At 44.9% G+C, this 20,216-nt stretch overlaps 1 protein-coding gene across 4 annotated transcripts in view; it reads left to right on the plus strand.

The window, feature by feature from the left end:
* Positions 1–1,023: 1,023 nt before the first annotated feature.
* Positions 1,024–20,216, plus strand: part of RIN2 (Ras and Rab interactor 2) — a 65,713-nt gene continuing 46,520 nt past the window's right edge. Inside the window, exon 1 of one of the 4 annotated variants that reach the window (XM_005486771.4) lies at positions 1,024–5,231. The gene's annotated coding sequence lies outside the window, so the exon portion shown is untranslated. Of the gene's footprint in view, positions 5,232–5,888; positions 6,046–6,094; positions 7,435–20,216 lie in introns of those variants that run through there. The other 3 variants (XM_074536760.1, XM_074536761.1, XM_074536762.1) reach the window with 3 other exon arrangements.

Consider the following 20,216-nt stretch of genomic DNA (forward strand, 5'->3'; position numbering starts at 1 on the left):
CAGCTCCAGGTGAGACTTCCTACCTACCTGAGGCTTCTCCCCACTTTGCACAGGCATGCCAGGACATGGACATCCTAGACAAGCCAATCACACCCTGGAAAAGAAGGGCTTTAGCTGTTAGAGCTTTTAGTGCCAAAATCAGATTGTTCTGCTGCCTGAAGCTGAGCAGCCTGCGGGTTGCTGCTGGGCTGCACAGCTCCTGGAAGTGCAGCTGGAAGCGCAGCTCCCAGTCCCTGCTGCTGGAGATGGATGCACAGGGGTGCTCCCAGCACACTGTGCTGGCTGGGAAGCTGAAGCAGAGGAAGCATGGCCATGCCTTGGGCAGAGCAGTGTGGAGACACTGGGACTTGGGGTGAGCTGCAGGTATGTTGGGTTTGTGTGGTTTCCCTCCTTGCTCAGCCCTCTGGGCACAGCTGAGCTCCTGCCCACTTCCCGTCCAGCTGCCTCCAGCAGGCTGCAGCATTCAGAGAGGAGGAGGAGGAGGCTGATCTTCAGCCTCAGACTGTGGGGAACAAACAGCACTCTCTTCACAGTGCCAAGCAAGTCACTAGAGAAGAGTAGCACAGAATGAAGAAAAACAATTGAGTGCCACAGCCTGGAGAGAGCAGGTGCAGTGAAACTACTTCAAACCGTGCACACTGGAAGATTTTACAAGTGAGCATTTTAAAAACAACCAGGGAAAATAAAAAGTGGCATAATTAATATATCAGCTGCAATGCAAATGTCTCAAACAAGTAACATTTTAAAAAGAGAACTCTGCTTTGTGTGTGAACTTAAATCAACACTTGTCCTGCTTGAAATCCTTTTGTGCTGACTGCAGGGAGAGCTTGAATTTTAGGAGTGTATTTTCTAATGTTGCAGAGCAATGCCATCTAGGGCATAGAGCCTTACAGTTACCAACAGGAATGCTATCCATCCTTAGTGACAGAGCTTCCTGGATTGAATCTTTATAACTGGTTCATCACATCTGCATTAGGCCTGTTGAAATTTGCTCTTTTTCAATATCTGTTTCCAGTTTTCTGGACTATGCTCAGTTGTCAGATATTGTCTTGTCTCAACTGGAACATAATGAATTTCTGGATATACCTTATTTCCTCCTTAAATCCTCTTGTTAGCTTTCATCTGTGCAGCTCAGCAGGGATTACTGATGGTCTCTCTAATCTTCAGCTACTCGAGGAATCCACCATGGCTGTGATTAGAGCCACAGTACACTTGGGCAGCAGATTAAAACATTAAACCTAACAGGCCAGATCTTGTCATCCTTACTCAAAGCTTTTCACTGTGTTGCTGAGGCTCTCCTGTTCAAACCTAGCTGCCTCTAGAGTGCTGAACACAGCCCCAGAACTGGCCTGTCCTCACTCCTGGCTGATGCAGCTCTCTCCAGGCTGAAGGTGAAATGCCAAATACCAGGTAACAGTCTGCTGGGTTTTGTCAACTAATGATTAATGAACTTGGACTCATGGGTAGTACATTTTAGGTACCATCTCTTCTTCTTGCTTCCTGCCATTTGAATTCATCCTGCTTGGCCTTTCTAGGGAATGGTAGCGATACTTAGTGGCACTTTTGACAGGTACTGTTTGTCTCTGCAATGGGTTTTGTTCTGTATACAGAAATTTGCTCCCCATTAGAGAAAAGCAAGTGCTTTAGCTCACAAACCAGTCTCAGGACATTCTTCAAACTCCCAAGGCTGCACACCAGGTTCTAGACCAGCCAGCTTCTGCCTGCATCTGTGGGAGTTACATTTGCAGCTGATTGTCCTCAAGTTACTGGTTGGGTATGACTTTGTTGTTTTTACAAGCAGCTCCAAACCAAAGGCAAAATCCTTGGCTACAATTTGAAAGCATACCGGGAAATGTTAGTATTTTCACTAATAAACACAAGAGCTTTTAATGTAGCTGCAGGAATTCTTTCCCCTCCCCTGGAATAGTGGCATTCCTGTTGCCATCTGAGCATAGAGGAGGCCTGATTCTCCTCCAGGTTCGTAGTGGTCTGGTGTGGCTGCCAAGGTAATAAAGCAAATGCCTGCTGCTGCCTTGGAACAGCATTGTCTGTGGGCACTCCAAGTCTGGGGAAGGATTAAATATTAACAGTATTAATGAAGAAGCATAAAGTGCATTAGTAATTAAATTTTTGTAGGGTCTAGTTAAACAGTGCACTGTCAAAACATGATGCTGAAGTAACAAATAATTGGTTCATCACAGTTCTCCCTAATGATCTATTGTCCCATAAATTGGTATGGTGTATGGCACTCCTTGCTGTAACTGGAGATCTAGAGCACAGATGACTTTATTTAGAAAACAATTTTAAAGCCAGGCTAAAACCACTCTCTTTTTCCTTCTTCAGAGTAAAGATAAAAGGATGAATCACAACCATTACTTTCCTGCAAGTTAAGACAGCTGTGAGAAAAATACTGGAAATGTCAGCCTGGTTTTTTTGAAGGTGATGAGAGCATGCTGGTTTTTGCCAGGACTCCATCCACCACAGTGAAGGCACAGCTGGTTTACTCAGTAGCTGGTACTTCCAAATCAGCTCAAGTTGCTGTGCTTCAGTGGTGGGTCAGAGACAGAATCAGGGATGCTGAACTGGGGTGCACTGAGGAAGTCCTTACCCAAACACAGGTCCTACCACTGCTTCTCTCCTACCCATACCCACTCTGTGCCACCCAAAAAACAGATACATGTTCATCAGTGGGATCAGAATATGGCTCAGATCATTCCCAAGTTCCTGAGGATTACTCACAGCCAGTGTCTGGCAGTCATCATCTCCCTTGACAGAAGGCTCATCCTTGCTGCCATGTTACTTTGGTTTGGATTATAGAGAAAGGAATGGCTTTTGGCAGATACACAGCTGCAGTGAGCTTTCACTGGCAGCTGGAGCCTCTTTATTGCACCTCCCTTCTTGCTCCCTGAGCTGGTGAGGTTGCTGGTGAGGACATGGATCAGATGCCATGGCCCTCACCTCTTCCTTTCACAGTGCTCAGAGACGTGTGTGGTGTTTCTGTGCTGCTCTGACTGTGCAGGGGCTTTCTGAGAAATTTGGGCTTCTCCTGCACACCTTCTCTGGGAACTGAGATGTCCAAGTGTTTGCACATCCCTGTATAAGTAAACATTGTGTTTGAATACTGTTCTCAAAAAAAATATCTTGAAATTAAAAGAGGGAAAGTAAAAAGTAAGTGCTGCTGAGTTGGAAACACAGTTATGCAGCTTTTCCACTTTTTCATTTCCTGGCTGGTCAGGAAGTGTAGCTGTTGGCAGCTCTGTCATTGGAGCCCCACCATGGAGATCTGTATTGATGTGAGGGAGTGTTGGAAAGCTGTTGGCCAGATCTACCTTCATGGGACAAGGCTGAGAGAAAGGGAGGAGGTGGAACAAGGAGAGATTTTGCCTCACTACGTTGTGGGCCAACAGAACAGAGCACATAACAACTCAAGGTCCCAATACTAGCATAGCTACAAAATCTAGGCTTGCAGAAAAACTAGTTGGCTCAGTTCTGTGGGGTTTCGTTCACTTGTTGGTTAGTGGGGTTTTTTAGTGGCTTTTTTCTTTGTATGAGTGTAATTATGTTCCCTTTGATATATTCACAGCGTATGAAAAAGGAATTAGGAAAACTAAACAGAACATCTCAGTCTGTTTTGCTCCTAAGCAGTTTTTGCTGTGCCTCCTTCATGCAGTTTGATTTTCATCTCCCTCCTCTCTTGCTATAAGGAACAGCTGAGTGCAAATCAGAACAAGCAATCCAGCTTGAAGCTGAAAGTATAATACACATAATGCTGCCAAGGGCCAGATTTGGAATGCACTGAAGTAATAACTATCACATGCTGTAAAATGAAACACACATCATGTTTTCAGGTGAGAAAAGGTCACTCTGAAGTCATTGGTGGACATGAGCTGGTTGTGGAGGCTGGGGTGGATGCACCTCCATGGCTGGGGGATGGCACAGCTGTTCCTGTGGTTTCAGCTCACAGGAGAGAGATCCCAGGGCCTGCTCTGTCTTTTCCTGGGCTGTGGTTTCTCTTCTCACTCCCACAGAGCTCACAGCAGTGTGACAGGCATCTAGGGCAGGAGCCAGAGCAAGAGGAAAGTGTCTGGTGCAGGAATCTTGGCTGCTATGAGAGAAGCTAGCCAAAGGAATTAACAGTTTCTGCTCCTTGTTGCAGCTGCCACCGTGTGACAATAGATAAGCAAGTCTGTGTTCTGTCCCTGTGGCATCTTCTCAGGATACTGGAGATCCGTCCTGGTAACACACTTTTCCTTTGAATTTGGGACATGGTTTTTACAGCTGAAGTACATACTGCCCTGGCCCAGTCAATCCCAAATTCCATGGGAAAGCTTCCCTCACCTCTCCATGGTTTATGACACAGCAGAGCAGCAGCTTGGGGAAGGCTGATGCCAGTCTTGTCCAGACTAGTCAGGTGCTCAGGGCCATCCCACCTTAAATCCTTCTGCCTACAAACTGGTCTCTGACCCACACTTGTATGATGGGAAATACAGCCCAGCTGTTCAGGGCTTGGAAAAAAAACAAACCCTGCTGTTCTGCAGGCTTTCTGTATGCATAGGAAACCATGCCAAGCCCATCTCACAGCTGGATTGAGGGGAGGGGTCTCAGGGATAAATAAGAAACACAAGCCACGAAACTTCACACTAAATCTCAGATTCATCAAAGGCAGAGGCTTTTCCAGTGAATTTTTCCAGGCCTTAGAGCTCAATTCTACTCCAGTTTGGTGGGGCTGGCTATGCCCTAACTTGCCTCTTGTTTACTGCATTTTCTGCTCTCGTTTTCCTCTGTGGCTGGCAGCTCACCTCAAATGTTTGGTGGGGAGAGGGGAGCAGCAGTGTCTCCCCTTTTCTCTGTAGAAGGGTAGCCAAGGGCTCTGATGGCTCTGCCAACAAAGTTACACTTCATTTCAGTGTTCTAGGCTCCTGAATAAACACCAGCAGCTCCCATTGGACTGAAAAGCCAGTCACAATATAGTTTGTAATAAGTGCATTTTAATGTCCCAGTTCTGTGTGGTATTCATGCAGGTGGAGCCATTGCCAGTGACCTTGCAGAAGTCACCACTGCTGTAAATGGTCAGCTGTAAATTGCATGGAGGCTGCAGCAACCGGAGCTGCTCAGGGGGCCAACCACGACCTGAAGATAAATGGGAGCTTTCACGGAAGTCATGGATTAATATAAAAATCACCCTCTTGCACATGAGACAGCATTCCTTTGTCCTGCCTCCTCAAAACTAGGTAAGCATCTACCTTTCATTTTAATGGTCTCGATTCTGGAATTGTTTACACCCCCTTTAAGCAGATTTTGCCACTGTGGTGTGTCTATGAATGTGTATGAACTTGTTTCTAACCAGGCTTGATGCAGCAGCTGCTCCTCACTGTGGTCACTGGCATTCTTAATGGGCACTGCTGGCAGCTGCCAGAATGGAAGGGAAATGTTGCTCTCATTGTTTTGTTATTGAGATAACTTGCACTGAAACGCAGCCTGGAACGAGCTGTGGAAAATACACAGCCTAATAGCATCGAGGCTGCGAATGATCTTAACCAGTTTCTTCACTCCAAATCGGAGAACTGCGCCCATCGCACGGGTCCTGGCGACTTGGAGACATCTGAGGCCATCCTGCCCCACGAGCTCCGTGCCCGGGGTGTCCCCGGTGCCCTGAGGGGCTGTGCCTGGAGCATCCCCGGTGCCCTGAGGGGCTCTGCCCTGCTCGGCTTCGTGCCCGGGCTGTCCCCGGTACCCTGAGGGGCACTGCCCGGCCGGCTCCATGCCCGGGCTGTCCCCGGTGCCCTGAGGGGCTGTGCCTGGAGCATTCCCGGTGGCCTGAGGAGCACTGCCCGGCTCCGTGCCCGGGCTGTCCCGGTGCTTCTGCCCGGCTCGGCGGGGGCGGAGCGCCTTGCGGGAGCGGCGCATGCGCAGGGGCCGGGTCCGGGGCGGCGGAGCGGCGGCGCAGAGCCGGCCCATCCCCGCGCCTCCGCCCGGCCCGGCCGGCCGGGGCGGCTCCGACTGCGCTGCCGCCGACGCGCGGGAGGCGAGGTGAGGCGAACCGAGGTAAGGAAAGGACGCCGGGACGTGCGGGGGTCGCGGCCGTCCGTGCTGTTCGCGGGTCCCGATCGAAACCACCCCCGCGAAAGCGCCGCGGGAGCGGGAGGGCCGGGCCCCGCCGAGCGCCGGCAGCCGCGGGTGCCGCGGGGCAGCGTTGTCCTCGCCTTGCTCTCACCAGGCTCTGCCCCTTTCCCAGCCAAGGGCGGCCGGGTCGGGCCGGTCCCGGGGCTGGGCACCTTGCTGGTGTTTGTCCCGCCACCTCCCTGTGCCCTCGGGTGTCCCGGCCTCGATGCGGTCCCGCGGTGCGGTCCCGGCCCTGGCAGCGCCCGCCGTGGGCAGGAGTCCGGCCCCTGCTCCACGAGGAGTCCTCAGTGCGGGCATCTGAAACGTGGGCTCCTGAAACGCAGGAATGCGGTGTCTGCCTGCGTCCTCCTCTGAGGAGTTTCCTTGTAAATATTGCGTCAAAAGTTTGTTTTAGGTCGCGCAGGTGTGGTTTGGTAGGTGTAGAAAAGCAGACGGTGTGTTATCCTCTGTGAGCTCGTCTTCCCATCTTTTCAGGCTGCTCTCCTCTCATTTGTTTTATTTGCTGATTTCCCGAAGTGTCACTCTTCGTGGTATTTCATGAATGATTCCTATTAAATAAGGAAGGTCTTTATGTGCCCTTGCCAGCCCAGCTGAGTTGATGAGGAGTGAGCAGAGCAGAATTTCCACCAGGTATTTCCATGACAGCAGATGCCCTGGGGGATGAGCAGGACAGTGCTGGCCGGAGCCCTTTCTCTCTCCCTTTTTCAGAGGATAGCTTGGGGTTACAGGTGAGGGACTGGTTGGGTGAGTGGAGTTAAGGTACCTGAAGAGGTGTGTGCTTGCTAGGCGAGGGCTGGAGGGCTCATGGGACAGTGCTTGGAGAGGCAGGGGTTCCACAGCCATGACTTTGCTGCTCTGCAGCAGCTCTGTGTTCAATTCAGCCGTGTCTGCACCGGTTCCATGACTAAGTCTGTGTTTTGTTGTGGTAAAAGTATGCCAGTATAGCCATGCAACCAAGCCCTTGGCTTTCCTCAGGCTAGATCTATATTAAGGTTCATTAGCTTCAGATCTGTTTAGCTCCAAAAATACCAGTTTATTCCTTGGGGCTTGACTATTTAATTGGATCAGCAAGAGGAAGTGGAATGAGGCTGTGCTGGCCAGGGGTCTGTTGGCTGCCCTTGCTGCTGGCACAGCTGGATGCAGTGCTTTGAGGGGCTCTTGTGACTGAGCTGTGGTGGATCACTCTCTCACCCTGTTGCACTCCCAGCCAGCTCATTTTCTCTCATTGCATCTCTAGGAAGGTAGTTCTAGTGTCTGTGTGAAGCTCTGCTCCAGTGTCCCCTCCTCCTCCCAGCCTTGCTGAGGCATTTGGTGAGTAGTGCGCAGCTGGACAGGTGTTCTGGTGTGTGGCTGACAGGACCAGGAGGGGTGGCTCCTGTTGCTCTTGCTGTAGAAGAAGACTGGCTCTTCTACTTAACCATTTTTGAGTTGTTAACCATTTTTAAAGTTAATTCAAGCAGTGGCTGCTGAGAGACTGAATGATCAGTAGGGTGACTGAATTTTTTTTCAGAAGGAACCTGCTGTCTTGAAAAGAAAAGAACAGCACTGTTACTATAGCAATTAAAGAGCTGCTGTTATTTATGAGAATAACGTGGGGTGATTCATCTCCCATCAGTAGGGGATTGATGGAGTACTGTATCAAGTAGATATGGACTCAGGTCTTAACATCTCACTAAATCACAGCCACAGATTGTTTCTAGGATCACTAAGAGACTCTGTATCAGGAGGAGAAAGGAGATAAACAGCAAAATCGTGCTCTTACCTTGCAGACAAGGTGACTTCAAACATCAGTGGAGCAGCTCACAGAAAACTGTTCTGTGGTCAAATGTATTGCAGGCTCCGTGGTTGTGTAGCTCCTGCCTGTGGCTGTAATAAATATTTGGCATACCACAGAGATCTCAAGAGTAAGAGGTTTAAGAGTAAGGGAGTAAGAGGCTTTACCTGTCTCTAATGTGCAACTGGAGATTTCTCAAGATGTGTCTCAAAAAAACTGTCTAACATTCCTCAGTGAGGAGTTGCTGTGGAGACAATGCTGGGCAGGGTCAAGCATGCCAGTTACCTTTTTTTTTTTGTTTGAGTCACCATCCAGTCAGTAATGCCTGTCAGGAGAGGGGTTGGAAGTGTGGCTGAATATTCAGTACCCTGTGTTACACTGAACCCTTGTGTAGCAAAACAGAGAACTGTTTTAGTATGAATTGGATGGATATGAGGCTCTAGTTTTTTAGTACTTCAGAACACTGTAAATAAATTCCTCCTGACACATTAAATGCTACCTCAGTACACTTAATGCAATGCAGTTATCCTGTGTCTTCTCATGGAGCAGCTTCAAAAGAGATCACGGATGCTTCTCACCATTTATGGTGCTTGTGATGCAGAATAGGGCTACACTGCACATTACTGGTACCACCTGCAGTCAGCCAGTGCTGAGGTGCTCTGGTTCACCTTACCGTGAGTTTTCAGGAGTCCTGAGCATTGGCAGCTGGAGCAGGACAAGGAGGAAGGGCTGTCAGGGACATGGAATTTTCTTTGTCTCAGCTGCTGTGAGCCATGACATGGTTTGTTTGTGGAAGAGCAGCTGCTGCTGCTCTGCATTCTTGGCTGTGGAGTCTGAAGTGTGTGCATGCTCTGATCCTGTTTTTGGTCTGAGCCCTGTGTGATCCTTACCTGTCAAGTGCTGTAACCCAGACTGTGTGGATTTGGCTTCAGGGACCTTTTTGTAGGTATACCAAGGCAAAGACATGCAGTTGTTTCTCTGCCTCCTTGTTCTAGAAGGCTGCTGCAGAAATGGAAGGCGGTGAAGGACCTGTAGGCACACCACAGCAGTGCATGGCTGCCTCCTCACTGGGGATTCTGCCCCAAAAAGCATCCCCTGATGATGTGACTGGTGAGACAGAGGCAGAGGTTTGTGGGGTGCAGAAGCACAGGTCCTTTTGTCATTTGGGTGTTGTGCTGCTGGGAAAAGTGTGGGTAAAGTGCATTAAGTGCTCTGTGCCCAAGAGTCTCTGCATGGAAGTGTTTGTAGCTGCCTCTTTCAGCTGCCTAAAGTTTTCAGGCAAAACAAAAAGCATAATAGTGTAGCATAACATTCCCAGATTCTCTCAGGCTTGTGAAGTCCATTCTTTATGAGGTTCATTCTTTAGTCAAAAGAGGGTGGGCCTGGTTCTCCTCTGCTGACTGTGTGTTTTATCCTTTATTGGCTTCAGGAGAGTTGCTTCTGAATTTGTGCTGTTGTAAATGCTGAATGAGCCCCAAGAGCTTGGCTTTCTCCATGTAACTTTTACTTGCCTTATGTAGATTTTATGAGCCTGCATACGTAGAACCCATTGTTTACTTTTTAAAGTAAAATTGAAAATTTTGCTGGATGGCTAAAGCCATGTTTCTACCTTGCAGTGAGCAGAGTGAAACTGCACATAACAGAAAAGAAATTGTGGAGCTGCAGTCATGTTCTGTCATTAGGGTCATTCAGTTTTTTGGAAATTTTGATCTAAACAATTAGCTCAGTTGAAAATTGTTGTGTGTTACTGCTTTACTGTTTCCTTTGGAGCTGGTAAGGTTTCTGCCATCAGCATAAATATGGGAGAGGAGTGTGAAGATCTCACCATGATAGAGTGAAAATAGCAAAAGGAAGTTCCTGGAGTCCTACCAGTCCTCTGGCAGGAATAACAGTATTTTGTGGTATGTAATTGTCATTATACTGTTTGGAATTAGTGCACCCATTTGTGTTGGGTGTTGTGTGAGAGTGCAGGTAATGATGCTGCACCAGGGAGGGTTCAGGTCTGTGAACACTGTGTATAATGTGAGGGTAGGGTGAGAAAATTACATTTTTCCTCCTGATCTTGGAACGGGGTTTTCAAGACAGCCTTGTAAATGAATATTCCTGGAAGATGTCTTATCTATAACTTGTCTTTGAAGAGTAAAAGCCCTGCTTTGCACATAAGCAGGTGTTGAGTCTTGAAGAGTCTGAAAGCACTGGATTGTTTTGTATGGTATTCAGAAACAAAAGGACAAATCTGCTGCAAATTGCTGTTGCTCCTTTACAACTGGCAGAGCACTGCAGGTTGACTCTGGTGAGAGATGTTGTCACCTCCCCAATTTCATGTATACACGCTTAGATGCAGACACAACTCTTTTCTGAGGGACGTTTCTCAAAAAAAAACTCCCCCAAAATTATTCCTTTTCCTCACTCCACCAGCTCCAGAATGTGAATGTCATCTGGCCAGATGCCCAGAACTAAATACAGTGCTCTAAACAAGGTCTCACAAGTGGTTTGCACAGGAAAAGAAAGAGACCACAATAGCCAGATACTTTTTTGACTTTTAAATGGTTCTTTTGCACTTTTTTTTTTTTTATTTTTGGTATCAAAAATGATGGTTTTGGCTTCTACTTTGTATTTGCTAAATAGAAACCTGTGCTTTCCAGGAATTAACTCCAGGGCTCCTCAGTGCTGACTTTGTTGAAACATACATGCTTGCAACGTGAAAACAACCCAGAACCTTACTGGTTTTGCTTTCATGCTTGGTGTGTGTTGCATATGCTGACATTCCCTTCTTAACTTGACTGTGGATCTGTAGCCTTGTCTTCCTCTAAATCTAAATCCTTTGTTTAGTATTTTCTCCTAAAGGATGATGATTTTTGAGCACATGCCAAAAATCATGGCATTTGAGTCTTTAAGTGCATTTGAGAGTGAATGTGGCAAGGTGCTGCTGTGTACTCCAACTTTGTGAGCCTTGTTTTAATTTTAACTCAGGAATTTAAAAAGGCCTGGGGATGCCTGCAGTCAGTTTTGGATCTGGCTTGTATGGGAATCTGCTCACTGTCTTTTGGAAAGAAGTTCAGTTTTTTAACTGATTTTTTTTTTTTTAATGCAGCCACAAACCAAAACCATAACCTTCAGAAAGATAAACATGCATCCTCGTGCCAGCTGGGGCCTTGGCAGGCTTTGTGCTGCATAATTTGCTGAGACTGTAATTTTTTTTCAAAAAGCAGTTAGATATTGGCAGCTATGAAATGTCAGCCCCCAGTTAAATGTTGTAATAAGTTATTTTAACTACAGCTGGAGATTTAAAAAAAGAATAATTTACTCACAGCATTCTTGGTGGTTAATGCAAGAAGAAAAATCAGACTTTGGACACACTGAAGAGCTTAGGAGAAGGAAGTAGGGTTCTTGTGATGTGTTTGCTAAGGGCCACAACTGTCTGGATGCATGACTAGGAACCTTTAGGGTGCTCTAGGTTATTTAAGTTGTGTATACACCTGTGCCACAGCATATCACTAAATTTTTACTTTGGTTTTACTAGATTTATCTAGATACAGCTGTTAAAATGATGGTTGTTTTGGAAGTTTATGAGAATTCAGTTTTGGGAGGTGGAAGTAGAAAATGTGCTGGGGACTTGAACTTGAATGACTTAAATAGTAGGTGCAGTAAAACTCATCCTGAAGTTTCTCTGAATCTGTGTTAGAGCTGGGAATTTCTGGTGAGGTCTTTGTAAACTTAAACTTTAGGAAATGATATTTGAGGAGTTAAGTAGAAAGGCTCAGTTCTAACTTGTTGGTGTTCTTAATTTATGTAGTATAGCCTCTACAAACTGTAGTGCTTGGAATTTTTAGCAGAGGGAAAAATGAGTTCACCATCAAGCCAGCAGCTGGCTTTCCTTTGGATAGTTCAAAGTTTCTATTTAGTGATTCCATAAAAATTCTTGGTTCTTGTTTGTTACACTGATGGATGCATAGCTCCTCCACTTTGGCAGGAAGCCCTACATAGATATTTTCAGCATCTGTTTTGCAGTATGTCTCTTTAAATGTTCACCTTTATTGCAATTTTTTCCCTAGAATATAATGATCTGCCAGAGTAAATATTTGGTTTGTTATAGTGCAGGTTCATTTTTTGATGTTTATATGGAAAATATTTTTTCATCCCTTGGTATTTCATGAATGCTTGGGCATATGTTAGCTATCACTTATGGTGATACACCATGATAGCTGTGGTGTGTTTCCATGTGGTTTACAACAGCTCTGGAAGCCAGAGAAATGTTTTAGCTGGATCCTGTGGGATTTGATCCTTGCTGGAGTGGTGTGCTCTCTTGACAAAGACACTGGGCACCTTCCTGGGCTGCTGGTGGCCTTCTGTTTGCCATTTCTCAGAGAACCATGGCTTTCACCACTCCACAGTGAGCCAGAGGAGGCAGCTGCTTTTTTACTCCTTTTTAATGTGGCACCCTGAGAGCTATGCCTAAATTCAACCTTTTCATTAAGGTTTACTCGGCAAGGAGTGCATAACAGTGTGGCAGTTCCACTGATGCTCTGTGTGTTGCTTTTCATTGTTTTATGTGTTCTAAGACATACAGTGGGAACATACAGAGTTGGTTTGCAGTAGTTACTATCAATATTGTGACTAAATTGTGACTAGAAGAATGTTAACTCATATAATCTCAATAATGTTCCTCCTGCATCACAGGAGTACAGAATGTAAAACTAAGAAAGTCTTGGGGTTAGCTGGGTAGTAGGTTTAACTGAGGATTGCTGGATTGAGACCATAACTTGGAAGCAGTGAATTGAAGAAAGTAGTCTCAATATCAAGGTTGTTTCATACCACCTTTTCCTTCACAAAGGCCTGTGTTCATCAGTTTGGTTAAAACTGCTGCTAGGAGGCAATGCACCAGTCATGATGAGAAAACTCTTGGGGTTTTTGTTTCTGGGCCTTCCAGTTCCCACATGCAGGTGGGTGTTGTGTTCCTGCACAGTTCTGTCCATGAGGATATTTCCTCTGCTGCATGGGATCAGATTGCAATGATGCTTACAGGCATTTGCCCTGTATCAAGGCAGGGCATGCCCTTGGGCCCTACAGAATAGCAAGACGGCCTTTATTTTGCTAGTGGAAACCTTCCTTTGGAACATTTTGCTGAAACTTGGTGCATTAGGAGGAAAAGAAATCCAAGAAAGGGAAATTGTAGGTTCAGCTCATTGGCCAGTAAGCTTTCCATGCAGTGTTTGCACACTATATATCTAATTTTAGCTATGAATTATCCATCAGTTTTTCTCTGTTTGTGCTTTTCCTGGTTGATGCATTTTCTTAAAGTAGCACTAATTCAGGCCAAGAGACCATGTTTAACTCTGGAAACTAGGGAGAGGTCTAGAGAAAGATAAAACATCAGGACTTGTCACTCACAGGTTGGATACGTGGTCTCTGACATTTTTATCTCTGACATCATGGTCTTTGACATATTACACACTTTTTTAGTCTGGGGTTACAAACTCTGAAGAGTAGCTTGTGTAAAGTTTTGGCAAACTTGATTGTGTATGATGCCTGCAGGGGTGACTCTTCCAGCATTTTATGGAATCTTTTCCTTCTATTCATCCACTGTCTGGTGGCCAGCACAGACACCTGGTTGTCAGTGGAAAGGCTTTTGTCTCAAGCCGGCCAGCTTTTAACTGGAGGCAGCATGGTTGTTTGCTTGGCTATTTAAACCCATTTCCAGTCTTTTCCCTGCCTTTCAAATAGTCATTCACCACAGCAAGGCTTAGAGCTTCCTCTTACAGATCGATTTCAGCAAAGCTCCTGCCCCATTGAGTCCTTGAGCCTGTGGTGTGTAAGTGTAGGCTAACTCCAAACTGCACATAAAATGGTCATCACTCAAAGGTCAGATCTTCCAAGGCTGCCTGTGAATGTCTGGGGCAGTTGGCAAAATTATAATTTCTTAGGGAGAGTTTCTTATATTACAGCCTTGGTGGTTGTAGAATGGTAAATGGAACTGTTAATTTTACAGGCCTGAGTGTGATAGAGTAATTTGTGTGTAGGTGTGAAATGTGTTTGTGCAATGTTTCTGTGTGGATTCACTGTGTGCTTTAGGACATTGGAGAGAGATGTTTTTGTGTGGCAAGGTGCCAAGCGGCATGACAGTTGTTTGAAGGTGCTGCTGGGCTTGGAATCTATTTCTGATCAAGAGATTGTCACGCAGAAACTGCCAGAAGTTCATTGAACATGCAAGTTTCAAACAAGTAGCTCCTGCTGCAGAATTCCGCAGTGCTGGTACCATGGGGCAGCCAGTGTTTGCTGTGCACAGAAACCGTGGTGGGAAGCTTAGGCTAAGGCATCATTGGCAGGATGGACAGAGCAGAGGGGGAAGCTGATGCCAGCTCCTTGCTGGGCATTGTTCATGTTCACCTTCTCCAGCAGGCAGGAACAGAACTTTGCAAGCAGGAAGAGATGCAGGACAGCAGTCCTGGCCACTTGAGGTCATGGTCCTCAAACTTGTTTTCTCCTTGATTTGCCCTTTGGTGCTGTGGTTTTGGAACAAAGGCAGACTGACTGGGAACAAAAAGATTAATTTTAGGGTTGGATTGAGTTCCCCTAGCTCAGTCACAGCAGGTCAAGTGACTCAAGAGATTTGTGACTCCCCAGGGACATGGGTTTGCGTTTGTGCAGGGAATATGTCATAGCTGAGGTACAGAGGACAGAAATGGACTTGTTGGTGTTTATTTTTAGAGTGTTTGATAGACCTGGAAGTTGTTGAATTTATACAAAGAAGCTCCATAAAAATAACTGGCACCAGATGTAGAAGCAATAAATGAATGGCGTGTTAAGTCTTGAAACTGTGGTATGTAACCTAAGAAGTATTTTCACCTATTGGCATCTTCCTCTTTATTATCTGCAGAGCGAGAGTGATGGAATTTACTAGCTGTTAAACAATTTAATTCTTCATTTTTAAAAGGGCTCATTAAATGTGTATCTCACTACACTTAGCCTGAGCTGGTTGCCAATGTTTATTGCTGGCAGTCATGGAAATCTTTTGGTACCAGTGTGTCAGCAAGAATTAAGCCCTAGGAAGCAGCCTGTCACCTGACTGCTGCCTTACTTGTGGGTTTGATTGCATTTGGTTCAGATCTGAAAGAAAGAAAGTGACACCAGCAGACTGTCTGATCTCTGTGCATAACATAACCCCCCAGTACAGTGAATATGGGGAATCACCAGTGTGTTTGGAATGCTCTGCTTTTGGCAGTACTTGGACCCAGTTTCACCATTTCAGCAAATGAGGTTTATTGCCTTCTAAAAAGCCTATTTCAAAACACAGTATCCCAGGAGAGAAAAAACAAATTGTTTACACAAGCAAACTAAGAGAGAAGAGCTAAACACCCACGCTTCTTTCTTCAGGAGTTCCCCTGCTAAGAGTTTCTATGAACTCATTAATCCAGTGAGGAAGGAGAAACTTTTTAGTTCTAATCAATTGGGTCTTGATGTGACTGCTGATGGTGCTGAGGAAGGAAATTTGGTTTTGATGATATCCACCATTCAATTGGGGGATCAAAAAGAGGTTAGAGGAGGGAAAAGTGCTCATCCCAAAACCTAGGGAGGACCTTCATTCCTCCTAGTCTGGAAGGGGACAGCCTGGGAGAGGCTTTAGGCTGTTCTCCTCACAGTTAGAGCCACCTGGTGCTGTGGCATCAATTCCTCCCTCTCTGTCAGTGGGCTGTATGTGTCCTGGCCTTTCAAGGGACTGGAGGAAAGAAGCAGATGGGGAATTACTAAGGTGTGATGATCTTGGTCCACCTTCTTAAAAACAAAAGTGATGGAAGAAGGGGAAGGGATGAGAAGGCTCCTCAGACCTGCATAAAATGAAGGTGTTGTGGAACATACAGTGTCCGTCTTATAGTGGGAGGTGTCCCTGCCCATGGCTTGGGGGTGGAACTAGATGGCCTTTAGGACCCCTTCCAACCTAGTTGGTTCTTCTGTGATTCTATGAATATGAAATCCTTCCTGTCTGGGATCCTTATGCAGGTGGCTGGGAAGAAACAGGTAGAAAAGGAGAGGAGCTTTAGTAGGAAGTAGAAAACAGTGAAAACTGAGAAGCAGGAGGGTTGGATTGGTGGATGGAGACCTTACAGGTTCAGGGAAGGAAGCTGGCAGAGCCATGAGGCTTCATCATCCCCAGGGATTCAACTGCAAGAATGAAAGCAAGCTGGGTGTAGGGACTGTGGCAGGGGAGTCTGGGGCTGCTCAGGATCAGCAGAATAAGAGGATGCTGCTGGAGATGGGAAAGGGGAAGAGGGTTGGGAAAGCAGCAGTAACCTTTGCACTGCTGATGAATTTACAAGTCAGCTGTTGACAGAAGGTGATGGGGTTATCAGGGGGAAGAGTTGCAGGGAGAAGTCTGAGGGAAAAATTGTGCTTGGGAGGAGGATCAAGAGGAGCCCCACGAGGACAGGAAGGGTGACCTGTGCTTACGTGACTTTGGAGTTACACAGGTTGGGAGCCGAGCCAGGAAGTTTGGTTCAGGCTGACATTGCCAGTCCCATGGTGCACGCAAAGAAAACAGGAAGAGGAGTGGAATTAACTTGAGACAGATATTTCAACAGCCATCAGTTTTGAATTTCCTGGGTTTCATTGCTGTGTGTCATAACCTTGTTTTTACTATTTAAGATTTTTTTTTCCATAAAGAAATAGGATGGAAGGAGAAATATTTAAGGCTCTTTATCAGAGTCATATGTTATTATTGATTTTTCTCTTTTGCTTGGTGAACATATATTTGAAATGAAGTTGCACATTCTAAATATTTGAATATTTGGAACTCCCTTGTCCCTCAAAAAGAAAACATCTCCAAGGTGAGTCCCTCCACCTCTCCAGTCCTGCAAATAAACAGAAGTTCAATAGTTGTATGAAAAAAAAAGAAAGCTTAGTATTTCAGAGCATAGTTGGTCAAAGTTGTGCATGGATTTTATAGATCAGTCACTCTTTATAACCAGTCTTATAGACCTGGTTGTTATGATGAATATAGAAGTGTCTGAAATGATTTTGAGAATTTCAAATGACCTCCTGATTTTTCCAGATAGCACAATGCATGGTATTGCTTTTACCTGACATATCTGCAGACTTGGTTCTGAAGAACTGCTATATTTCCCTATTCATGCCCTTCCTCTGACCCAACTAGATCCTCTAACAGGCAAGAAATAGACTGTGCAAATAGAATTTTTCTCTCCAGGATTTGATTTGTGGGTTTGTTTTGGTTTTTAACCTCCTAGTAACACAAAATAAGTGCAGGCATTCCATCTCCTCTGGTGTGTGTATGCACAGCTGACAGGAGAGTGACAACGTGTGCTTTGGGTGTATCCTGCTTGCTGTGTTGGCACACTCGTGCAGCAGTGAGCTGGCACACATTCATGGCTCAGTCTGCTTTTTCCAGTCTCTTATAGGAACAAATGACACATTCTGAGTTAGTGGTGGCTTTTCTTGTTACATGGACTATCCTGGTGTGGAGAGCAGATGACCTTGGTTTAACTAATGCAAGATTTTCTTGGAGTCTCTTCCGTGCATAAACCAAAACAAACAGGTCAAGACATAAGCACTGGTCTTTTGAAGTTTTTCTAGTGAAAATATTTTCTTTTGTTCATTGAGAAATAAATCTTCTCCTTGGTACTCAGCCTCATGGTTTGCTGTGTTGGTGCACCCTCGAGGGTGTGGAACCACATTAGAAGTGTGCTACAAAAAGTGTTTCTTAAATCTGCAGCATTCTTCAAAAATTAGGAGTGAGTGCTTAGTGAAAAAAGAAGCAAACTGTCCATCATGTCTGATGTCCAGCTGTTTAAAATAAACAGTGCAACCACAAAAACTCACGTGATCTTCCTCATGCAGTCTGCTGGATTGCATTAACCTCTTGGTCAGAAAGCACTAGTGCAAATACAACTAACGACAAGCAAACAAAATTGTTATTGAACAGAAAGCAAATCCGCCCCTGCAGCTGGAGTGCCCTCAGGTTAGTCACTTGGTGTTGTTCAGGATGTGGAATGCTTTGCATTCTTAAACAGGCAGCTTGAAAATGGATCCTTTCAGAAATTTCACTGCCTTCACACTAGGTGACCTACAACACTTAGGGTACTTGCTTTAGGGGTGAAAAATCAGGTTACATCACTGCAGTTTTTCCTCATTTGTTTAAACTTGGATAAATATTTGCATATCACTTACTAGGTGAGCTGCCCAGGGTATTTTTAAACATTTCCCAGTGGTAGATAAATAATAGTTATGGTTTGTTTAGATTGTCCCTGTAAAAAACATACATCCAAATTTTTATCCTTCCTATTGATATGTAGTTCCAACAGTATATTAATTTGTTTGCTCCAAGTTTAGTTGTTCTTTTTCCCACAGTTTTTTGTGCTTGGGGGTGTGTCATTTGCTAATAAATACAAAGTTAAAAGTCTGATTTATTAATTGTTTAAGCTGATTATGCTTTATAATTATTATTTAAGCTTTATATTATATTATTGAAGCTGATATTATGCTTTTTGACTTAATGCTTCCTTTTGGGTTATGCAAATTTAGCAATTCCATTGTGATGAAACGTAAAAATGGGTTTTGGAGCAGTGGAAGTCTCCCCCCGCTGTGAAACTGAGAAAGAAAAATTTATGCTTTTCCTCTGATATTTTGGTATTGCAAAAGAGGCAAACAAAACAAACCAAAACCCCACCAAGAATAATGCCCACCCTCCCCAGCACAACTTCCCCATTCCTTCCCCTTCCCACTCTGTGACGTCTTTGCAAAAACCAGAGGTTAGAAGGGGATTGCAGAATTGAGCTGGTCCAGCCCTCCCTGCAGGCTGATCAGGGGCTTGGGACCTTGTCCCACTCCTCTGCTCCCACCTTTCTTTCCTGTGCTCGTGTCCTGGTGACACTGAGGGGTTCCTGTGAGTCACCCCTGTTTCCAGTGTCTGGAATTGTCATTTCTGAGGGGTTCACTCAATGAGAAAACCCTCTGACGTAGGGCAGTGCTGTTCTCAGTTTTCATGGGGAACAAAAACTAATTACACATCAAAGTTCTCACCAAATGTGAGGCCCATTTCTTAAATCACAAGAGTGCATAAACTCTGGTACTTCTGGACTGCGCATAGACCAGAGAGGGCACATATGCTTCCTGGAATCCCAAAATGAATCTTTCTGTTTTAAATACAATGCTACACTGTTTAGGTTTGTCTCCTTGGTGCTTGTGAACTTAGTGTTTGGTATAAAACCTGAGTTTCTGTGGTCCACAAAATTTACTATTTCATGTAATATGCTGAAAGTGTGAATAAAGAAGAAAGGGTGAAATTATTCCTAACTAATGCTAAGGGCTAAGGTGAGAAGTATCCCAGGTGATTACATCTTAACAGTTTTGTTTAAGAAATTTCAAGTACGAGCCTTTACCATGGACTCAGCTGAAATAAAGCAGTCTATATTTAACTTAGTGTACTCGGCTCAGAGGAAGAGCAGCCTGTGTACTGGAAATGAGCAGCTTCTGTCACTGGGAGCTATCCAAAAAGCAAGGTGCCAAGTGTGGTGCATTTCTGATGATCTGACTCCTCAGTTAATAGCTAAACCATTAGATTAGTGGCCTTTACATATTATCTTTTGAATGTGTCACACAAAGATGAGCATAAGGTCAACACCAGAATAAAGAGAGGGGTGTTGGTTCCCTGGTTAATCATTGGTCTGTGCTGAAGCTGAGGTGCCCAGCACAAGCTTTTACATGGAGCTTGGAATAACAGCCCAAGGGGCTCCTGATCTTACAGATTCTTCTTGCACACCATGTAATGCCCTGTGCTAACTCATTCCAGTAATTATGGCCATCCATGCAAATATTTCTGTTGATTCTGTGAAATGCAGGATGTAGTTTCTTTGGCATTGGCTGCCTCCTGAACAGCAGTTTTTGCAAAACGTTTCATAGGGAATAATGAAACCATTGCTTACTATTATAAGGAGTTATTTTCTTACAAACAGATACCTGTTAAGCATATTGGTGATGCAACAAACACAACTAGAAAATGCTATTGCATAAAAGAAGATATATTTGTCATTGTTTGTGGTATACAAACTACTTCACATTTTTCCTTTTTTTTTTTTTTTTAGTAATAAAGAGCCTAAAAGATATTTAGGGCTTTAAAAATCACAGGTTTTGCAGTTCCTTTAAGATCACTTTTCTGTCTTGCAGTCCATGTCTCATATTTACTTTTTAGGTGAAACAACTTTTAGATCTATCTGCCATTATTTCCCATTTGTGTCCACGTCTCATATTTACTTTTTAGGTGAAACAACTTTTAGATCTATATGCCATTATTTCCCATTTGTGTCCACGT

The sequence above is a fragment of the Zonotrichia albicollis genome, chromosome 3 (assembly GCF_047830755.1).
Source record: "Zonotrichia albicollis isolate bZonAlb1 chromosome 3, bZonAlb1.hap1, whole genome shotgun sequence".
Lineage (NCBI taxonomy): Eukaryota > Metazoa > Chordata > Aves > Passeriformes > Passerellidae > Zonotrichia > Zonotrichia albicollis.